This window comes from Bufo bufo, chromosome 2 (genome assembly GCF_905171765.1).
Source record: "Bufo bufo chromosome 2, aBufBuf1.1, whole genome shotgun sequence".
NCBI classification, from domain to species: domain Eukaryota; kingdom Metazoa; phylum Chordata; class Amphibia; order Anura; family Bufonidae; genus Bufo; species Bufo bufo.
Genome location: NC_053390.1, coordinates 782,752,806 through 782,775,017, shown reverse-complemented (window position 1 = coordinate 782,775,017; position 22,212 = coordinate 782,752,806).

Here is a 22,212-nt window from a genome sequence, read left to right as displayed (position 1 = left end):
GTTAGTATAAAATGCCCCTATGTAGTGTCTCCAGTAGATGCCCCCATAGTGCTCCTCTCACCCCTTTCCCCATGGTGGCCCAACAGCATGGTGCCAAATAAAACATAAACACTAATACTTACCTCCATGTCATTTTCATCAATGCAGTATACACTGCGTGCAGAATTATTAGGCAAATGAGTATTTTGACCACATCATCCTCTTTATGCATGTTGTCTTACTCCAAGCTGTATAGGCTCGAAAGCCTACTACCAATTAAGCATATTAGGTGATGTGCATCTCTGTAATGAGAAGGGGTGTGGTCTAATGACATCAACACCCTATATTAGGTGTGCATAATTATTAGGCAACTTCCTTTCCTTTGGCAAAATGGGTCAAAAGAAGGACTTGACAGGCTCAGAAAAGTCAAAAATAGTGAGATATCTTGCAGAGGGATGCAGCACTCTGAAAATCGCAAAGCTTCTGAAGCGTGATCATCGAACAATCAAGCGTTTCATTCAAAATAGTCAACAGGGTCGCAAGAAGCGTGTGGAAAAACCAAGGCGCAAAATAACTGCCCATGAACTGAGAAAAGTCAAGCGTGCAGCTGCCAAGATGCCACTTGCCACCAGTTTGGCCATATTTCAGAGCTGCAACATCACTGGAGTGCCCAAAAGCACAAGGTGTGCAATACTCCGAGACATGGCCAAGGTAAGAAAGGCTGAAAGACGACCACCACTGAACAAGACACACAAGCTGAAACGTCAAGACTGGGCCAAGAAATATCTCAAGACTGATTTTTCTAAGGTTTTATGGACTGATGAAATGAGAGTGAGTCTTGATGGGCCAGATGGATGGGCCCGTGGCTGGATTGGTAAAGGGCAGAGAGCTCCAGTCCGACTCAGACGCCAGCAAGGTGGAGGTGGAGTACTGGTTTGGGCTGGTATCATCAAAGATGAGCTTGTGGGGCCTTTTCGGGTTGAGGATGGAGTCAAGCTCAACTCCCAGTCCTACTGCCAGTTTCTGGAAGACACCTTCTTCAAGCAGTGGTACAGGAAGAAGTCTGCATCCTTCAAGAAAAACATGATTTTCATGCAGGACAATGCTCCATCACACGCGTCCAAGTACTCCACAGCGTGGCTGGCAAGAAAGGGTATAAAAGAAGAAAATCTAATGACATGGCCTCCTTGTTCACCTGATGTGAACCCCATTGAGAACCTGTGGTCCATCATCAAATGTGAGATTTACAAGGAGGGAAAACAGTACACCTCTCTGAACAGTGTCTGGGAGGCTGTGGTTGCTGCTGCACGCAATGTTGATGGTGAACAGATCAAAACACTGACAGAATCCATGGATGGCAGGCTTTTGAGTGTCCTTGCAAAGAAAGGTGGCTATATTGGTCACTGATTTGTTTTTGTTTTGTTTTTGAATGTCAGAAATGTATATTTGTGAAGGTTGAGATGTTATATTGGTTTCACTGGTAAAAATAAACAATTGAAATGGGTATATATTTGTTTTTTGTTAAGTTGCCTAATAATTATGCACAGTAATAGTCACCTGCACACACAGATATCCCCCTAAAATAGCTAAAACTAAAAACAAACTAAAAACTACTTCCAAAAATATTCAGCTTTGATATTAATGAGTTTTTTGGGTTCATTGAGAACATGGTTGTTGTTCAATAATAAAATTAATCCTCAAAAATACAACTTGCCTAATAATTCTGCACTCCCTGTAGACCTCTTCCGGTATGTGTCCAGCACTGTACGCTGCCTGGCTCAGGCGGTGCAATGATGATGTCATTGTGCCACCTGCGCTGGTCTCTAGTAGGCTTACAGGCACTAGTTTTCTGAAATCAATGTACACCGAGGAATTTTCTGCAATAACACAACAAGAGTACTCTTGTGTTTTTGCAGGCTACAGGCACTAGGCCTGAAACCTATCCAAGGAAACGGGCCTGGGAGACGTTTCTTGCCGCATCATTCTACTGTATCACTGTCCTGAGTAGTGATGAGCGGCAGGGGTCATATTCGAATTCGTAATATTTCGCGAATATTTCGTAGAATATTCATCGAATATTTGAAAATTCGAATATTCGTTATATTCTACAACTTTTTTTACAAAAAAAATCGGCAAGGTAATGATTGTGTAATATGCGAATTTTCGTAATCCGAATTTTTATTGCGAATTTTTAAACTTTTAGACAAAGAATATTATAGCACTATATTAGCTAAATTGCTCTATATTCGTTTTTTTCGAATATTCGCTATATTGCTATAACTTAGTTTTTTCGAATATTCTTAATATTCTAAAACAAGAATATATAGCAATATAGCGAATATTCAAAAAAAACGAATATAGAGCAATTTAGCTAATATAGTGCTATAATCTTCTTTGTCTAATAGTTGTAGTTCAGATTGGAAAAAAATTACAACTATAAAAAAAAAGTTTATAGCACTATATTAGCTAAATTGCTCTATATTATTTTTTTTCGAATATTCGCTATATTGCTATAACTTAGTTTTTTCGAATATTCGTAATATTCTAAAACAAGAATATATAGCGATATAGCGAATATTCGAAAAAAAAAAAGAATATAGAGCAAAATTCGCAAACAACACTACTCCTAAAGTCAAGTATATTGCAGCCTTCTTATTGGCCCACAAGCTAGAAGCAGGGAGGGATCATGTGTACTGATTTAAAAAAATATATCGAATATAAAAAAAAAAAAAAAAAAAAGGGGAAAAAAAAAAAAAGAATTTTTTAAATTACGAATATATATCACTATATTCGAAATATTAGCGAATTTTCGAAGTACCTATATTCGCGATAAAAATTTGAAATTCGAATATTCGTGATCAACACTAGTCCTGAGGACAGCGATACAGTTGAATATAGAGAGATGAGCTCTTCCACAATGGAAGCATTCATTTCCTATGGCCCTGCCACTGCCCCTACCTGTCTCCAGGATTGCGCCACATAGCCCTGTGTCAAGGAGGTTAGCAAGTTTTACAGTGCCTAAACACACCTGCAGATTGAGTATCTGCATAGGAAAATATCCCACAGAGTACAGTTGTAGAAAGTATTTGCTATGAGTATCACAACCTGACTAAAAAGGTGCAGCACTATGTTTGATGGTGGTGATTGCCCTGTGGTTATATATCTTTATATAACCTTTCAATATTTCACCCCTTTATTCCTGGATGCTTAAGCAACAGTCAGCTAGTGAAGTGAAGTGTGAGCTAATAGCTCCAAGATAAGCTCCAAAAACCATACCTGTTCACTGCAACTTCAACTTTGAAATATGTGAGAAAGAGTAAAATAAGTCGCTAGGTTTCAATGGTAGGTATCACTGAGTAATTATCCTACTTAAAACTTAACTTTTAGTAATTATTAGTTAAAAATAAGTCCCACAAACAATAATAATATGTATCTTTTGGATAGCTGCATAGGTCAGATGATATGGACTTAGGTACAATAAGACACAAAGCAAAATACACAATCTCTTATGCTCGAATTTGGACCAGAGAGTCCCACTCACGGTTTGATGATTATTTTCTATATGGAGATGAACCACAGCAGAAAAGGTGTAGTAGGAGGGTCCACAAGCATCTTAGTAGAGAGGAGTTAAGATAAAACGATTTTTCTATTTGCAGGGTAAGAAAAAAGACAGGAACTGGGGAGATATATGTCCCTACCAGACTATTAAGATTCTGCCTAAAAGCGGAGAAATCTCCCGCCTAAATGCGGGAGAATCACCTCCAAAGGAGGCGACCCCACTTATCGGTGGCTTTCCCTGTTATCCTGTCCCTATAAAAGTTGCTCCCAGTGTCTGTACAGCCAAAAAAAATTGAAGAAATTATGAAATTCCCAACGCGTTTCCTCCAATACAAATGTGACCGGATTCATCAGGGGAAAAAGAAGATGTTATTTTGTATATATGTGGCACAATAGCCCTCAGCACAATGGCTCTCTAGCGATAAATCCAACTGAATAATGCAGTCCAGAGGTCTCTCTGCAACTGCACCTCTATATATATGCTAAAATAAATTAACTTGACAAACATTAAATAAGTTAAATACCATATGGTGTGAGTGAAGAACGGCGTGCGTTCCACCGTCGACGGTGGAACGCACGCCGTTCTTCACTCACACCATATGGTATTTAACTTATTTAATGTTTGTCAAGTTAATTTATTTTAGCATATATATAGAGGTGCAGTTGCAGAGAGACCTCTGGACTGCATTATTCAGTTGGATTTATCGCTAGAGAGCCATTGTGCTGAGGGCTATTGTGCCACATATATACAAAATAACATCTTCTTTTTCCCCTGATGAATCCGGTCACATTTGTATTGGAGGAAACGCGTTGGGAATTTCATAATTTCTTCAATTTTTTTTGGCTGTACAGACACTGGGAGCAACTTTTATAGGGACAGGATAACAGGGAAAGCCACCGATAAGTGGGGTCGCCTCCTTTGGAGGTGATTTTCCCGCATTTAGGCGGGAGATTTCTCCGCTTTTAGGCAGAATCTTAATAGTCTGGTAGGGACATATATCTCCCCAGTTCCTGTCTTTTTTCTTACCCTGCAAATAGAAAAATCGTTTTATCTTAACTCCTCTCTACTAAGATGCTTGTGGACCCTCCTACTACACCTTTTCTGCTGTGGTTCATCTCCATATAGAAAATAATCATCAAACCGTGAGTGGGACTCTCTGGTCCAAATTCGAGCATAAGAGATTGTGTATTTTGCTTTGTGTCTTATTGTACCTAAGTCCATATCATCTGACCTATGCAGCTATCCAAAAGATACATATTATTATTGTTTGTGGGACTTATTTTTAACTAATAATTACTAAAAGTTAAGTTTTAAGTAGGATAATTACTCAGTGATACCTAGTTTAGACTCCTACATTGTATACATATTTTTCTACTGTGAATTCTAGGTTTCAATGGTACTTGCGCTGCTGGTCTCCTTGAATGAAGTGGGTTCTTCACAATTATAAAATGTCAATCTGGTGGGACCGTGCTGCTCCTCATTCACACTGAGCTTTTTTCCTCGAATGTATAGAGGTGTGGGTGGTTCTGAACCATACATGCTGAGCATTCCAACCTGCGTGGAAGTATACTGCGATTTAATCTAGAGGTGTCTGTCTTGAGCCGGATTAAGTGAATACCTGCATTCGAGGAAAAAAGCTTTGTGTGAATGAGGAGCAGCGCGGTCCCACCAGATTGAAATATGTGAGAACTGTGACAAATTGCACTTGTGTAAGATCTGCCAGTCCATGCATACGGAGAACTGTGTCTATTGCATTTGAACTTGAATCTTCAGTAAAGAACAGTTTATGATAATCTGGCCTGCTTATTCCCTGCACTGTCACAGTGCACCATCACCCACACTGCAACAAGAGAGCCTGCCTTGCACCTCAAATCCACCAATACCAAGGGCACCTCAACCATCATCAGGCAGGAGACCAACAAGTAACCTGAAGGCAGTAAAAGTTGCACCCTTCACCATCACTTCATGACCGAGGGGAGTTCCAACTACAACCTCTCTGATAGCAACATTTCTTATTTTCCAGAACAACTAAGATGATAAAGAACAGACTAACATGGATTATATAATGGGATGGGCTCAACACAATTTTGTGCTCAGTAGCTATGATCATGTAGTATGTGTTATGAAAAGGTAGGAATAGTGCAGCTCTGTGCTCCATCCGCACCACTCTCCCTACCTACTTGCATGATCCGTCCTAAGTCAGGGCCCACAACTGGACGACAATCCCTTCTTATCTAAGTTCAGGGGTAAGGATGAGCGAATCGACTTCGGATGAAACATCCAAAGTCGATTCGCATAAAACATAATTTCAATACAGTACGGAGCGAGCGCTCCGTACAGTATTTGAATGTATTGGCTCGCGAGACTTCGCATAATAACTTCAGAAATTGATTTACAGAATACTGTAAAAAACCATTTCCCAAACTCGGGTTTGGTTCCAAGTGGTACCTTGGAAGTCAGTAGTCAGAAAGAAAGAGATGAAAACCAGACAGGCAAAACAAAACTGGATCAGGATCCAAAATCAGATACAAATACACAGCAAAGTCAAGCCAGGAGAAAACGTCAAAGATGAAGGCATGGTCACAAACAGCAGAGTCAAATACCAGGAGGTCACGTCAGAGGCCAGGAAGTCAGTAATCAGAGGCAATGTCAAGGAAACAGGCAAAGGTCAGTAATTCAGAGTACCAAACACACAACTAGCTAGTGAGATTTAGAAAACCAATCACAGTCACCGGTGGTCAGTAGCTCCCTGTTTAAATAGCCCACCTCAGGAAGCATGTGACGCCGCCACAGAGAATGATTGGTTTGAGCAACAGAAGCAGGTGATGTCACCATATTGTGGCCAGAGGAGCGCAGACAGGTAAGTGCATGATAGCAAGTATTACAGTAATGCAGTCTACTTTGATTCATGTTTACAGTCTTTGGATATGTCTTTGTGCAGAAAGCAGTGTGGTGCTACTTGTAGTCCTTGTTTGCTTTTACATTGAAGCCATGGTAGCTTGCACCTGAACCCCCATTTTATACATAGTTTGGAGGCGCTGGTCTAACTTTTTTTGGATTGGGTGATATAATATTCAGAGTTTTTTTTAAAAACCATAAAACCAAAACTGAGCTGCTTGAGCACAGGAACTGCTATCATAGAGACATAGGCTTAGAGGTTTTTCTCCGAGGAGGTCTGTATCTTCAATTTTTATTTGATTAAAACGGACTAAAGGGATTTTCAAACAGGTTTTTGGTTCTTCTCCTCCAAGCATTTTATCTATTAAAAAACATTTAACATTGCTTTTCCAAAAGGTACATTAGAAAAGAAGACGCAACACACAACCCAAGCATCAGGTGGACAAGCGAGAAAATGTACAGTAACAGATCATTCTAGGACTGGTGCATTAAAACTAATTGTCATGTCAAATGGTGCATTTTATAGCTTGATTGTTATAAACCTCAGTGGTATTAAACGTGAAGTCCCATGTCACCCATTTATTTGTCATCTACCAGTAGTTTTCCTCCTCGTGAGTTCCAGCAGACCGGGATGAAGTGGTGCAGTCATGTAGATCAATAGAAAGCATCCTGGCACAAAGCACAGCGGCTGATGACTGTCACAGCTGGGTGACTATATCCCCATAGGTAACCTGAATTTAGACAAGAGTAATCTTTTCCTGCCTTTTGTTCCCAACACTGCAGCTTAAAGAAAATGTTCATGTCTGCACACCTCACTCTAGGATACAACAATGATTTTTATAAATCCACCTATGTTCTTAAAAAAATTACATACAATTTTCTATTTACAATAAAGCTAATTATTAAAAATGTCTACAATGTATCAACATTTTTACCTTGATATCTATTCTAAGTGTAACAGGCAGTGGGTGTGGACCCAGTATGCTAACTAACCAATTTGACTTTGGGCTCTCCGTAAGGGGCATTATCCTGGCAGTTCCCTGATTTTCACCCCTATGCAAGGATCTGGTCTCCACTGCTACATTTTGAGATAGTCCCAGTGTAGTTGGTAACTGACCTACGGGGGGTCAGAGACACTGGTGCATATCACGGAGGGATCAGGCAATACTCATAGTGAGGAGACAGGCCGAGGTCAGGTCAAGTAGAGTTAAAAAATATCTGAGGGACATATCCAAGGTCAGATGGCAATGTCAGAGAGAATGGTGGGTCCACCTGGGTGAGTAGCATGGAGCCATGCCAGCAAGGGGAAGTGGGAGAGAGGTTGGTACAAGACACCAAACACTAAAAACTGTTGGGTACATATACAGTATGTGGATATGTCGTGGTTGTGACCCAACTTCACTGTTGTCATGTCCTGTGTGGCCATTTGGCCCACATTAAAATAATGAGACTGCATTGTTTTAGTGAATCTGCATTGTTAATTGCTGCACGGTACCCGCAATACCACACGGTATTTAACAATACAGACTTCCTAAAGATATATATAAAAATAAATATATTAAAAAAAAATCTATTATTCAATGGTGCTGTAATTGGGCTTCCATAGAGGTGCCCATTGCGTTTGTCTCCACTTTCATATGGAGACACCTATAGGTTTTTTTTCCCTGCTGGATTCCATATGAATTTGACAAATTGTGATACAGTCCATCTATATGTAGGGCGATATTCCCCCCATATATAGCACTTCTATGCACAGGGCTGTACTATATGCATGAGCTGTACAATCTACTGGAATTTTTTTTATCTTATTTTATAGGGCAATGCCCTTTAATAGCTGCATAGTCCTACCTGTCTTTTACAATAACTACCAAGTCCATAAAATATGTGCCACACACAGTATAAGACTAGATTCACATCTGCCTGGTTCTTTAGATTTTTCTGTTCAATTCTTTAAAAAAAACACACAAATAACAGCATTATTTGCTATATTTTATGATTTAAATGAAAATCAATGTAACAAATCACAGCAAAAAATACAATTACAACACAAAATTATGCGGAAATTCCAGGTGGGAACATACCTTTAGAGACTGTTGTCTGTACCCTTAGGCGTTGTTTACATGGCTGTTTAGGTAAAAAAAATAGTTACAGAGGGAAACAGGCAGAAAATGTGATTAAAGTACAACTAAAAGCTTGTCTTATATACCTAAATGTGCCACAGTCGTTTTTCCTGACTTCACCATCAACATGCCTGCTGTACTCAGGGGAAGACCCTTTGTAAGACATTAGGAATGAGCGAATTTCATAAAGTTAGATTCTGGTTCGATTCTGGGTCGAATTGTCTATCTGAGTCGAATTCAGGTCTGAATAAATTCTACCCAAATTGAAATTGCACTGGAAAAGTCATTTTCTCTTCCTTGATAATCACGCAAAAATCTGATTCTAACAAATCCGAATTTTTGGGAATTGCTCAAATTGAAGTTCAGATACCCATAATATCTGTGGTCCTCTGGAGCCAAGAGCCATGTTGGAATTAGCTCTCAACTATCAGTCTTCTCCAGTAGGACCTCATGAGATAAATATAAGGGTCAGCCCAATATAAAAGCAACCTAGGAGGGCTTGCTGTGGGAGATAGGGCCTAGCCATGCTTGGTTCTGTTTGCTTTGATATTTGGTGTTGGTGACCTGTGCAGGACTGCCTTTACCAAAGCAACAGCAGTGTTACCAAACAAGGTTTGTAGAAAGGCTACAAATAGTGAACAAAATACAAAAGGATAGAAAAACTACAGGATGGAAAAACCTGACATCATAATTGAGGTCCTATTTTGATCTTTGCTATGGGACCCTTTCTATTCTGTACACCCATGAGAACCCCCCCCCCCCACCCCCATTTTGGGAATTTTTTAGATTTTCCTGTCATATGAAACTTCAGACTCTGTCTGTCCACCCAGGAAAAGCAAATCTAAATCCAATAAACGGATATGCAATAAGCACTATGAGCAAACATGTTCAACACTGAATAATTAATTTTCAGTCCGTGATGAAAATGTTTCCTATTGATTTACAACCCCTTCTGGCTATAGAGCCTTTTGGTGGAAACTTGATTCTTAATTATTGTCATAGGAATGCAAAGCTTGTCAAAAAGCTATTTCCATCACAAAGATCATCCCTAAATGCTCGCAGCTATATCTGTGCACTGTTTAACAGCTGCTTCTACATAAGATGTTTTCTTTCTATTCATATTAGCCCCTTAAAGTGATCACTTTATATTTTGGGATGAGTAATTGAAGAATACATTTTTCTATTTTTTCTAATGACGTGCAAAAAAAAATTATAAGAAAAAAATCAAAAATGAGACAAAATTCAAAAAAATCAAAAAGGTTCAGATTCATATGGGGCTTTTTAATGCAGGAACAGATGTAAACTATGGGAATTCATGAAATAATAGTTCACATGTTTCATCCTGATTGTTACAGAGAGCCTATGGAATATGTTTTATTTTATTTCTAAATTTTGCCATGTTCTAGGAACGGTGTATTTTTTTGTAGCATCTGAAGTAAGTACCAATTAACGGAAGTCAGTATATGGAAAAATTCAAAAACTAGAATGCCCCAGATTTTGTGAAAAAAAAACATGTTGCATGCTGTTTTTGCTAATATTTTCATGTAGGTGGTTTATCAAAGATGGTGAAAGTAATGTAATTTGATGAATCTAAAACTGTGTGCAAACTGTGCAGCTGGTTCCACCTGAATTATTTTTTTAGATGATATCATTTGGGGAAAAAATGCACCTAGATATTGCTTTTTCATGCTCATTATGGTACCCCATGAAAGAATTTATATTATCTTTTCAGAATGTCAACCCAATGTGTCAAGCACACGTAAGAAGATGCTTTCAGTCCAAGAGGGTTTCCAGTACTTAGTTATTGAAGGCCTAGTCTTAGGATAGGTAATTGATATCAGAGTGGTGGTGATCCAACACCCTGCACTCCCACCAGTCAGCTGTTTCGAGCATATGCTGTTAACTATACAGTGGATGGAGCTGGAATGGAAGACTCCATCCACTGTGTAGTGGCCGCAAGGGGGAATTGATGCCCAGCTCTTATGCCAGCACCAGAAACTACACTGTAGATAGAGCCTTCTGTCCACTGTATGCACTCTGGTAACGGTGGTTGCCCAAAACAACTGATTGTGGGAGTGGTGGTTGTTAGATGCCCCACCAATCTGATATTAATGACCCAAGGATAGATTATCAATATCTAAGTGCTAAAAAACCTGGAAAATCCCTTTAATAGCCAACTTGAAGAAGAGCAGGGACAATTCTTGCAATCAAGCACAAGAGGATCTGGGCAGTAGGACTGAGTATCTAAGCATGTACGACCCCCACCATTATACACATTAGGTGGATGTTCTTAGAAGATTCAAAAAGACCTGCAGTAGGCACCATACCAAGTAATGCAATATATGGACACTGGAGCATTTTTCTCCAATGAACTGAATTTAAAAAAGGTTTGAGAAATGTAGAGAAATGTAATATAAAAAATAAAGTACAAATACCTTAAATAATATAGTAGTGTTAATACATGTATTCCATCATGGCCTCATGAATGAGCAGAGATGAGCCTCAATCATTTGCTCACGGTTTTATCCCTTTATTATGTCTACAGTGTTTATTTTGTACACAGTCCAGCACTCCAGAACTGTTCCTGCTTCATTGGTTTCAGATGTAAATCAATGGAAAGTTAATTTGAGGTATTTCATTTAGGCTTCTTGTTTGAGCCAGTGATCTGTAGGAAATCGTGTTTGTGCAACAGCAGAATCTGAGGTTAATGGATATAGAGTGACAGATTAAATGAAATGATCAACCACTTAAGTGGAGTTCTACCTACAAATTAGCGAGCCATGAACGGGAAGTAAAACGGTTGTGTCAAGATGAAGGTTTGAGATGGAATCAATAGATCTAAGAACTTTGCCTCTAAACAAATTAAATTAACGTCACATAACCTGCAATTGTTAGTAGTTTTCATTATTGAAATAACAGAGTAAATTGCACAATTTCAGCTTAAAAGGTAGAATATTTTTGCATGATTATTTTTAGTGATGAATGAATCGAACTCCATGAAGTGGAATTTGATCCAAATTTCAGGGAAAATTCCAATCAGCATGTCACGGGGCGCCAAAAGCGTACTCGGTCTCCCATCAGCCGCAGACCTGCTGCTTAGCTTCGGGAGCGAGGATCTGTGTTTGGCCTCGTTCCCAGGGTGGCTTTGCTAGCTTTGAGGCTCCCTGCTCCTAGGTCTGCCTTGAGAGCTGAGTTGATTACTCGGTGCTCGATTTGTCTGTCTGTCGGTCATGTGACGCTGACCACGTCACATGACCCTCAATCCCCACTATAAATACAGGCAGCCTGCTGGCCACAGGTTGCCTGTTAATTTTAGGTATCTGGTGATTGTTTTGTTCCTGCATACTTACCTGATCCTGTGTTCCCTGATGATTCTCTGCCTGCTCCTCCTGTACTGCGCATCTCTCCTGGTATCCTGACCCCGGCTTCCACCTGACGATTCTTTGCGGACTCCGGTTGTACTTCGTTTCTCCCCTGGTATTTGACCTCGGCTTTTCCTGACTATTCCCTGCTCATTCCTTAGTACTGCGTAGCTCTCTGGGTATTGGCCCGATCCGTTCACGTTCCGTTATTTGTCTTGTCTGTCTTCCCAGCACGTATCCTAATTTAGGGACTGCCGTCTAGTTGTCCCCTGTCATTAGAACTTGTGAGGCAAGTAGGCAGGGCCAGGGGTGAGGGTGGAGCGCTGTGGTCACTATCCTCCCCACCTGTGTGTAGTGTACGTTACCGTCACACAGCACGAAGCCGAATTTCCTCATGCTTTGTGGTAGCGAATTGATTTTCTTTGAATTGCGGTAAAAAAAATAAAAATCACACTTACCTCATCTGTTTGAGTGCAAAGAACCGTCTGCCACCATCTTGATTGAAGATCTCACATGAAATCCTGTGCACGGTGACGTATGATGCCACCACTCCAGCTGACGTGATGACATCATCACGAGCCATGCAAAATTTTGTGCTATATCTTCAATCAAGATGGCGGCGGTTGGCTCTTTGCGAACAAAAGGATGAGGTAAGTATAAATTTCTTAATTTTTTTATTTATTTTACACTTTATTATTGCTGTCAGTTGTCCCGATCAGCTATGAACGATGCATCTGAGGGTTCAATGACAGGGGAAGGTGCAATCACCGCTCCCTGTCATTTCACCCACCATAAGTAATTCATCACAAAGTGAATTTGTAAAAAAAAAAAATCAGCAAGGCAGCCGAATCAAATTTTTTAATGATTCACTCATCACTAGTGGCTTTTACATGGGTCAGTGATGGGAATAAACATCAGCATGATTATGTCAAGTGATTACACCTTTTATGTGGCATGAAAAACAGAACATCGCCCTGCGTAGACAGTTAAAAACTGTATGGGAGAAATGATTGTATTACCGACTATTCTTTCCCAACCGATACCTGTTACTGAGCAGAATATCTACAAGTTTGAAAGGACCACAAAATCATTAAAGGGGTTGAAGCTCAAAACCTCATTTCTTACTTTTATAATCTGTCACTCAGTCTGGTTACAAAAGTCAAGTCTCAGGAAGACCTACCATTGGTGAGAACATGGGGCTCTTAGTCCCCATGTAGTCCCCAAGTAGCTGTCTAAAGAGCAGAAAATCCCCACCTGCCTGATCAACAGGCCAATACATTCAAAATTTAATTCAAGCTAATTTGGCTGAATTGGTCGACCGTTTTGATTGAGCTCTGAATCAATTCTACCCCAAGTTCTACAATTAACCTCTTTTACTCTACCGCAGATTAAGACAAGCATACAAAGTGAGCTTTAAAAAGAGCTGGACTATTACCATGGATAACAAATATTTGGGCATTTATTAATACCGTCCAAACAGAGTGGAACTATTACCATTAGAAAATACAATTTGGACATTTATTAATATTGTTGATCCAAACAGCAACACGTTTTTCAGTGGTCCCATATTATAAGGATTGAACTGACACCCTGTTATTTTATATAATTGATCCACTTGAATCTGGAAGCTTTGTAATCCAGTTATGCTGCAAATTTGAATACTCTACTGTATGGAATTGGAGGAATATAGAGAGATAGATATGCTGCTATTTGTAATCTCTATGCTGCTAATGAGTTATTTGCTGCTTATTTAATCCCTACGCTGCTAATTATTATTCCTAGTGCATGTTTATCATATTTATTTCCATTTGTGCAAGATATTTTAATTGATATATTAAATGATACGTTACTCCAATTGCAAGTGTGCCTGCTAATATTTTATATAATTTTATCTATTGGATTGCAATCCAATAGCAGTTGCACCTTTTCCACACTACCCTCGGTTGAGCAACCCAATAACTCCTTATTTATTTTGAAAAAAACTTGTTTTAAGGACTATTGTTGTATCTTGCAGCAATATAATTATTAGCGCAACCTGCGCTAAATTGCGTGCAATTGTTAGAGAGACCCAAAAGTCCTTTTAAGGACTATTGTTGTATCTGGCAGCAATATATATTTTTAGCGCAACCTGCGCTAAATAGCTTGAAATTGTTTGCCTGCTGCAGACAGCGACATTATCTGTGCTACATCTCCTGTCTAACGTGTGTGCAGCCTAAAATTATCTGTGACATCCAGTGTACTTTTTCCGTAGACAGTGTCCGCTGCGAACAGTTACATTACCTACGCTACATCTCCTGTATAGCGTTTGCGTATCCGAAATATCAGTGACATTCAGTCAAATTTTTTTGCTGTTGGTGGCAGCGACATTACCTGCGCTACATCACCAGTATAACTTTAGCGCATCTGAAATATCAGTTACATACAGTGTAAATTTTTTTGCCGCTGGTGACAGCGACATTATCTGCACTACATCTCCTTTGTAACGTGTGTGCAGCCTAAAAATATCTGTGACATCCAGTGTACTTTTTCCGTAGACAGTGTCCGCTGCGGACAGTTACATTACCTGCGCTACATCTCCTGTATAATGTTTGCCCATCCTAAATATCAGTGACATTAATTTAGTGTAATTTTTTATTAGCCGCTGGTGACAGCGACAATACTTGCACTATACTTCCTGTATAACGTTTGCACATCCTAAAATTATTTGTGACATTCAGTGTACTTTTTTCATAGACGTTGTGGACAGCGGCATTGTCTGCGCTACATCTCCTGTTTAACATGTGCGCATCCTAAAAATATCTGACATTCTGTGTACTTTATTTGCTCATACACTTACAAATCCTGCGCTAGTGTACAAGTGACATACTTGCAAGCATATCTACAATTTAATATGTGCAAGGTGAGCAGTAAAGGACGGGGAAGTGGCCATGCTGCTGATGGTGCACGCAGAGGCCGTGGCCCTGGGCGCGGTTAAACTGTGCCTGCTGCCAGGGCACAAGAATCACACTCATCCATGATACCTAGCTTCATGTCTCAGTTTGCAGGGCGGCGCAGGACACCACTCTCGAAGTCAGACCAGTGCGATCAGGTGGTCGGTTGGATTGCAGCAGATGCAATGCTTCCAGTCTGTTAAGCACCACCCTGTCTTCCACAAAGTCCAGTCTCAGTAGCAAAGAGTCTGGTCAACACAATCCTCACCCTGATCCTCCTTCCTCCCACCATGGAGAGTCTTGGCAAAGAAGTGATCTCACACTCGGATATTCCGAGGATCTCTTTTCATCGCCATTCCTTGATTTGGGCCTCTCGACAAGCCTGCTTGAAGAGGGACATGAGGAGACCTTGAGCACTGATTCCCAAACTCTTGAGTATCCACAGTCACAAGAAGATGACGGTGGGGAACGGCAAATAGTGTTTCACGAGGTGGATGATGATGATGAGACAGAGTTGCCAATAAGTCAACCGCAATTAGTGTCTCAAGAGGTTCATGATGAGGATGAGACACAGTTGTCAATAACTGAGGTTGTTGTTAGGTCAAGTCAGGAGGATGACCAGAGTGAGGAAGTGGAAGAGGAGGTGGTGGACGATGAAGTCACTGACTCAATCTGGGAAGGTAGCAAGCCGTGCGAGGACAACAGTACAGGGGGATAGGGATCTACAGCACTGCAAGAGGCAGTGGGGTCGCAAAAGGGAGAAGGCGGGCCACACCAAACAGGACCTCAACTGTTAACCGAAGCACCCCCTTGCATCAATCTCCCTTGACAAGGGGTAGGTGTTCCGCAGTCTGGCGCTTTTTTGAGGAATGTGCGGACAATAAAAGAATTGTCATTTGCAACCTGTGCCAACCAAAATGAGCCGGGGCATGAACACTAGCATCCTCACCACCACCAGCATGATCCGCCACATGGCATCAAAGCACCCTAATAGGTGGGCCAAACGCCTGGGTCCACAATCAGTGTTACATGCTGGCCAATCCCCTGTCCGAGACGCAGGCCCGGATGCCTCCCGCCATGCACTTGGACCATCAGCTAGCACATCCACTTATGTTTATACCCCAGGCCTTCGAACGAAATCGCAAATGCCCAGCCACCCAGCCACAGGCCATAGCAGTAAATGTGCACCTTTCCAAATTGCTTGCCCTGGAAATGTTGCCATTTAGGCTTGTGGACACTGAGGCTTTCTGCAGCCTTTTGGCGGTGGCCGTCCCACGTTACTTTGTCCCCAGCCGCCAATATTTTTTACAGTGTGCAGTCCCAGCCTTACACCAGAATGTGTCCCGTAACATCATCCGTGCCCTGACCAATGCAGTTATTGGGAAAGTCAACTTAACGACTGACACATGGACAAGTGCTTTTGGCCAGGAACGCTACATTTCCCTGACTGCACACTGGGTGAACGTTGTAGAGGCCGGGAGCGAGTCGTACCCTGAGATGGTACAGGTGCTACCGACGCCAAGGTTTGCGGGCCCTACTTCCATCAGTGTTTCCGCCACCACCTACATTAGTGGCTGCAACCCTCCCTTCTCCTCCTTCTCCTCCACTTCCACCTCTGATTTATCATCTTGCAGCACCAGTCAGACATCAGTCGGTAGCTGGAAGCAGTGTAGCACTGCAATGGGGAAGCGGCAACAGGCCGTGCTTAAACTGATCTGCTTAGGTGTCAAACAGCACACCGCCGCAGAGCTATGGCAGGGGATAAGGGACCAGACTGAGCTGTGGCTCTCGCCACTTAACCTAGAACCAATCATGGTTGTGTCTGATAATGGCCGTAACTTGGTGGCACCTTTTTGGAGCTCAACAAGTTCACACACATACCATGCTTAGCCCACGTGTTCAACCTAGTGGTACATGTTGGCCAGGCTTTGTGAGCAGAGGAGGGCAGTAGTTGAATACCAGCTGCAACATGGTCGTCGCCTTTCCAGTCAGCTTCCGCTCTTCACAAGCGACGAGTGGGCATGGATGTCTGACCTCTGTGAAGTTTTACGCAACTTTGAGGAATCAACACAGATGGTGAGCGGCGATAAAGCTATTTTCAGAGTAACAATCCCACTTCTGTGTTTACTCAAACGCTGGCTGCACCCAATTAAGGCGGACGCTTTGCATGTGGAAGAGGTGGAAATGGGGGAAGACAGTACACAGGGTGATAGCCAGACCACCCTCCGTTCGTCTTCTCAGCGCAAATTGGATGATGAGGAGGACGAGGAGCAGGAGACGGTTGCCTTCGCTACAGAGGGTAGTACCCATGGAAGTTTTATTCCATCTGTTCAGCGTGGATAGGTAGAAGAGAAGGAAGAGGATGAGGAGATTGAGGAGGGGAAATACGAGCGGAACACACAGCAGTTTCAACAGAGGCAGAGCAATACTCTCCAAGGCCTGGGACAGTTTTATGAAACCCGCCAGCACCCTCAACCTGATGCACAGCCTAGTGTCACAAGGAGGGAAACATTTTGGAAGATGGTGAAGGAGTCTCTAGCAGACCATGTCAGCGTCCTCATTGATCCCTCTGTGCCTTACAACTATTGGGTGTCCAAGCTGGACACATGGCACGAACTGGCGCTCTACGCCTTGGAGGTGCTGGCCTGAATACACTGTATTCCCATGCACCCCTTCCACCACTAAAAAGGGTATATGGTTCAATCTCCCTTTTCTCGTCCTCCTCCTCTTCCATCATATCAACATGCTTATTAGGCTGCCCTCACTCCTAATGTTTTATAGGGTCAGTTCAGCAGCAGGCCCTCACCCATAATGTTTTTGAGGGTCACCAGTAGGCCCTTGATCTTAATGATTTAGAGGGTCACCAGCAGGCCCTCGCCCATAGTGTTTTAGAGGGTCACCAGCAGGCCCTTTGCCCATAGTGTTTTTTAGAGGGTCATCAGCAGGCCCTCAACCATAATGTTTTAGAGGGTAACCAGCAGGCCCTTGCTCCTAATGTTTTGAGGATCACCAGCAGGCCCTCGCCGCTAATGTTTTAGAGGATCAGCTCAGCAGCAGACCCTCACCCCTAATGTTTTAGGTGGTCAGGTCAGCAGCAGGCACTTGCCCCTAATGTTTTAGAGGGTCAGCTCAGCAACAGACCCTCACCCCTAATGTTTTAGATGGTCAGATCAGCAGCAGGCTCTTGCCCCTAATGTTTTAGATGGTCAGCTCAGCAACAGACCCTCACCCTTAATGTTTTAGATGGTCAGATTAGCAGCAGGCCCTCGCCCCTAATGTTTTAGAGGGTCACCATGAGGCCCTTGCTCCTAATGTTTTTGAGGATCACCAGCAGGCAATTAATTATAATTTTTCAAGGGTGTGTATAATGCCCTCCTTTAATAAAGGGTGTATTGTAGTGCCGGTTTCTTGTAAAATTTTTGGCAGCTCTTTCACTTAGTGCATAGGCTTTATGAGTGTAGGAGTCCCACTACCTGAACAATCGTACCACAATGTGAATGAGGCCCTCCTTTATGTGATTGTATCAGAGTGGCTCTTCCTTGTAATTTTTGGCAGCACTTGCACTTTATATCCAAGTAAATATACAGGAAAGAATGTTTCCTATAAATTTTGTGCGCATTATTGTCAGTCTGTAAAAGTGGCATACTACTCGGACAACATCGTTCACAGCAGTGACCTGGGAGTCCAAGATGCATCCAGACATCCTCCCCATGCTGTTCCCGAACCATTTCAGTGGTGTTTCCATCAATTTCTGACCTTTTCCTGTGAACCGGACACCCTCCCCTCTTCAGAGCAGGGGGTGCCTGGTTTAATGCTCGGGTTCTCCCATTGACTTCCATTGTGCTCGGTAGAGCACCCGAGCATCCTGAGGTTTTCTACTCGAGCACCCGAGCACTTTGGTGCTCGGCCAACACTAATTATTAAGACTAGTATATGAAATGTCAGTTTTAATAAGTTCCCCTCACTGTTTCCATGTTTGCCCTTTTCACCTAGGAGCCACAATGTTGCAGACTGTACTTCCCTAATGAATAGAATAAGATATTATAACCAGACTATAGAGAGACAAGACGGCTTCGGCAACCCACTAATGCTGCCTCAATTATATTGATGTAGCTTTTGTAAATTGTCATTTAAAGCCACGCAAATTTGCTGTGACTAATTTAATTTGCTACAGTGAATTACTTAACTGAAAGAGGAAATCATAGCATATTTAATAGAAAGTCAAGCTAACCAAGCCCCTCCTTAATTGGTAACATATTGTCATGGAGAAGGATTGTAAATGCTTTTGTTAATTATATAAAAAATTCAATATTATTGGTTTACCATACATCAGACAGAATTACAACAGGCTTATACAGCTCAAGTAGAAAATTGCTGTTACATATGACAAACAGCTGACGCAGAGGCGGCCTGGTAATTTTATAGTGGCCCTGGAGATTTTTTTAAATAAAAGTGGCCCCATGCTGTAGGGGGGGTTCAAATTGACAGAACGTGGGGGCAACACATGTAGGCAGGGTTAGCAATACCATCGTGAAAAACACCATCCCAGCAGAATCAATGCAACAGTGCAGCACAATATACTGCCCCAAAAGCTGTCCTTCTGTGGTGGCATCAATAGATGCCATTTTCTTATCCTCTTCCTTCAGTTATTTCTGGAGCATGAGCTTAGGAGGTGAGATGTGAGCCACAGCAGTTAAATTCAGGAGAGCATGTGTGGTCTCTGGCCAGGTCCATGAATACCTGATTCTCACAGTGTTAGACCCCTGGTCATATAGGGTCTATGACCAGTCCAACCCTAAGCCTTGGTTTTTAGGCCTAGGCCAGTGATGGTGAACCTCTTAGAGACCGAGTGCCCAAACTGCAACACAAAACCCACTTATTTATCGCAAAGTGCCAACACGGCAATTTAACCTGAACACCAATATCATATATCTTCCATGTACTTTATCATTTAGCTATAATAACCTGCCTACATTCAATGTGCTGCCTGCGCTGTTCATAGCATGTCCTGCACTATTGAATGGCAGGCAACATCTAAGGCATATTGGTACACCATAGACTTTCTCCAGGGTGTGGGTGCCCACAGAGAGGGCTCTGAGTGCCGCCTCTGGCACCCGTGCCATAGGTTCGCCATCACTGGCCTAGGCTAAGGCTTGCCTTGGTAAGATGCTGATTGTTGACTATCATCATCTTTGTGCTACCTTTATGTCTCCCTATGGGGGGAAAAGTCACAGACAGCTCTTGCCATCTGTGTTTGCTGAGAAATTCCCTCCCCCTTCCCTAAGGTAAACAGTGAAATTGTGAAAGTTGCTGTGGAGACATTGGGGTTCAGATTTCTTTGACCCAGACAATCACTAGAGCAAAGTTGGTAGCAATGCTAAGAAAGTTCTTTGCCTCTTTGTTTCTTATCAGCTCCAGGTTGCTGCAAGAAAGGCCATTGACTATGCTGCAGCATTCAAAGATAGCTAACCAGATGTTAAAAGATGTGCATTTCAGTAGCCACTTGAGCATAAAATAGTGCTATCATGAGATTACTTATTGGTCTCTGTGGAAAAGTGTTGTGAGCATGCTCTGTGACCTGTGCAGAGGTCATTGTGTAGGTAGGGGAACTGGTTGAGCTGGGACATCACCTATTGTGAATGGTGGATGTTGTATCACATGTAAAGAAATGTTATTATTCACTGTAATCCTGCCTGTGATGATAATGAGATGACTGCTGAGGAGTGATCTCTCTAAAACAGAAAGTCTCAGTCAGTTGAAAGACTCAAGAGCCATAGTGAAAACTGATAGGAAAAAATATCTCCTAACAAGTTACGCATAAAAATGCATCATAGTTCCCTGTTGATCTCTGCTGCCAGGCTCAGCAATGACGTTCCAACACAGGAACATGTGGCCAATACTAAGGTGGAGACCTGCTACAGCTGATGATTGCACAAGTCACATGCCCTTGTGTTGGAACGTCATAGCTGGACCAGGAAGCAGGGAGCAACAGGGGACTGGGCAGCGTTGGTACAGGAGTGGTGGAGGAGCTGTCAGGTAAGTTCTGATTTTTAAGTTTTAACAGCACATAGACAATTTTTTAATGATTGAATACCCCTTAGACCAGTGATGGTGAACCTTTTAGAGACTGATTGCCCAAACTGCAACCCAAAACCCACTTATTTATCTTAAAGCGCCAACGTAGCAATTTACCCTGAATACTTCAGTCCAATATAGTATATCTTCCATGTACTTTATCATTTAGCTATAACAGCCTGCCTACATTCAACATGCTGCCTGTGCTGTTCATAGCGCACCCTGTGCTGATGAATGGCAGGAAAAGTCTAAGGCATACTGGTGCACCATAGACTTTTTCTAGGGTGCGGGTGCCCACAGAGAGGGCTCCGAGTGCCGCCTCTGGCACCCGTGCCATAGGTTCGCCACCACTGCCTTAGAATGTCGCTGTTATTCTGTAATTTATTTATTTTACCTTTATTTCTCCTATCTTCCATTCTACTCGTCCCATTCAAGTGAATGGGACGAGCAGTTGTAGTTGTACTGCCCCGTCACTGCAAGGGATATGAGGTGCAGTGAGAAGAGAGATCTTTCATACCCAGCCCACTCATGTTTTACTATATTTCCCTTGAGAATACAGTTTTGATGTTGGTTTATGTCTTTTGTAATATAATATTTTACATTTATTAGCTTGTTAGTGGAAGAAACAGAAGATATTATAATTGGTCACGTATTTCTACTAAGATACATTTTAGCCCAAAGCATCAGCCCTGACTGTGTGTCATCTGAAAGGAATAGCAACATAAATCAGTGTAATTATTGGATTTTATTTTCCATTAAATTCAATATCAAGGCTATTTTAGGTCGTATTTGTGGAGTTTTATAGAATCTGACAACACTACTTAAGGTTTAATTGAGATGTTTAACTGGCAGAGACAATTCATGTTTTGCTCATGTTCCTTTGTATAACTGGGAAGATTTAAGTGATATCTGCTGTGTCACTTCACATCAGTGTGAGTCCAGTTGCAGAAAAAAACACTACTACATAGAGATTTGACTCTGAAAAAAAACGGAGATAAAGAGAGCCATGGCCACCCTGTTTATAATCAGTATAAATGTTATGTAGGCAACTACATTTCCTTTAACAGTGTGTTTTGATTGGCAAATTTTTACATAATGAAAGGGGAGGGGTTAAAAAAATCAGTCCTCCTCATCATGCTGTTCACATTTCTGTTCATCATGAGACCAAGACGACACCTAACAATTGATCAACTGTACCTCACCATTGCGAGGCTTCAAGCAGGATGTTCTCAGGCAGAAGTGGCCATTGAGCTTAGAGTGTCACAGAGTGTCATCAGCAGGTTGCAACA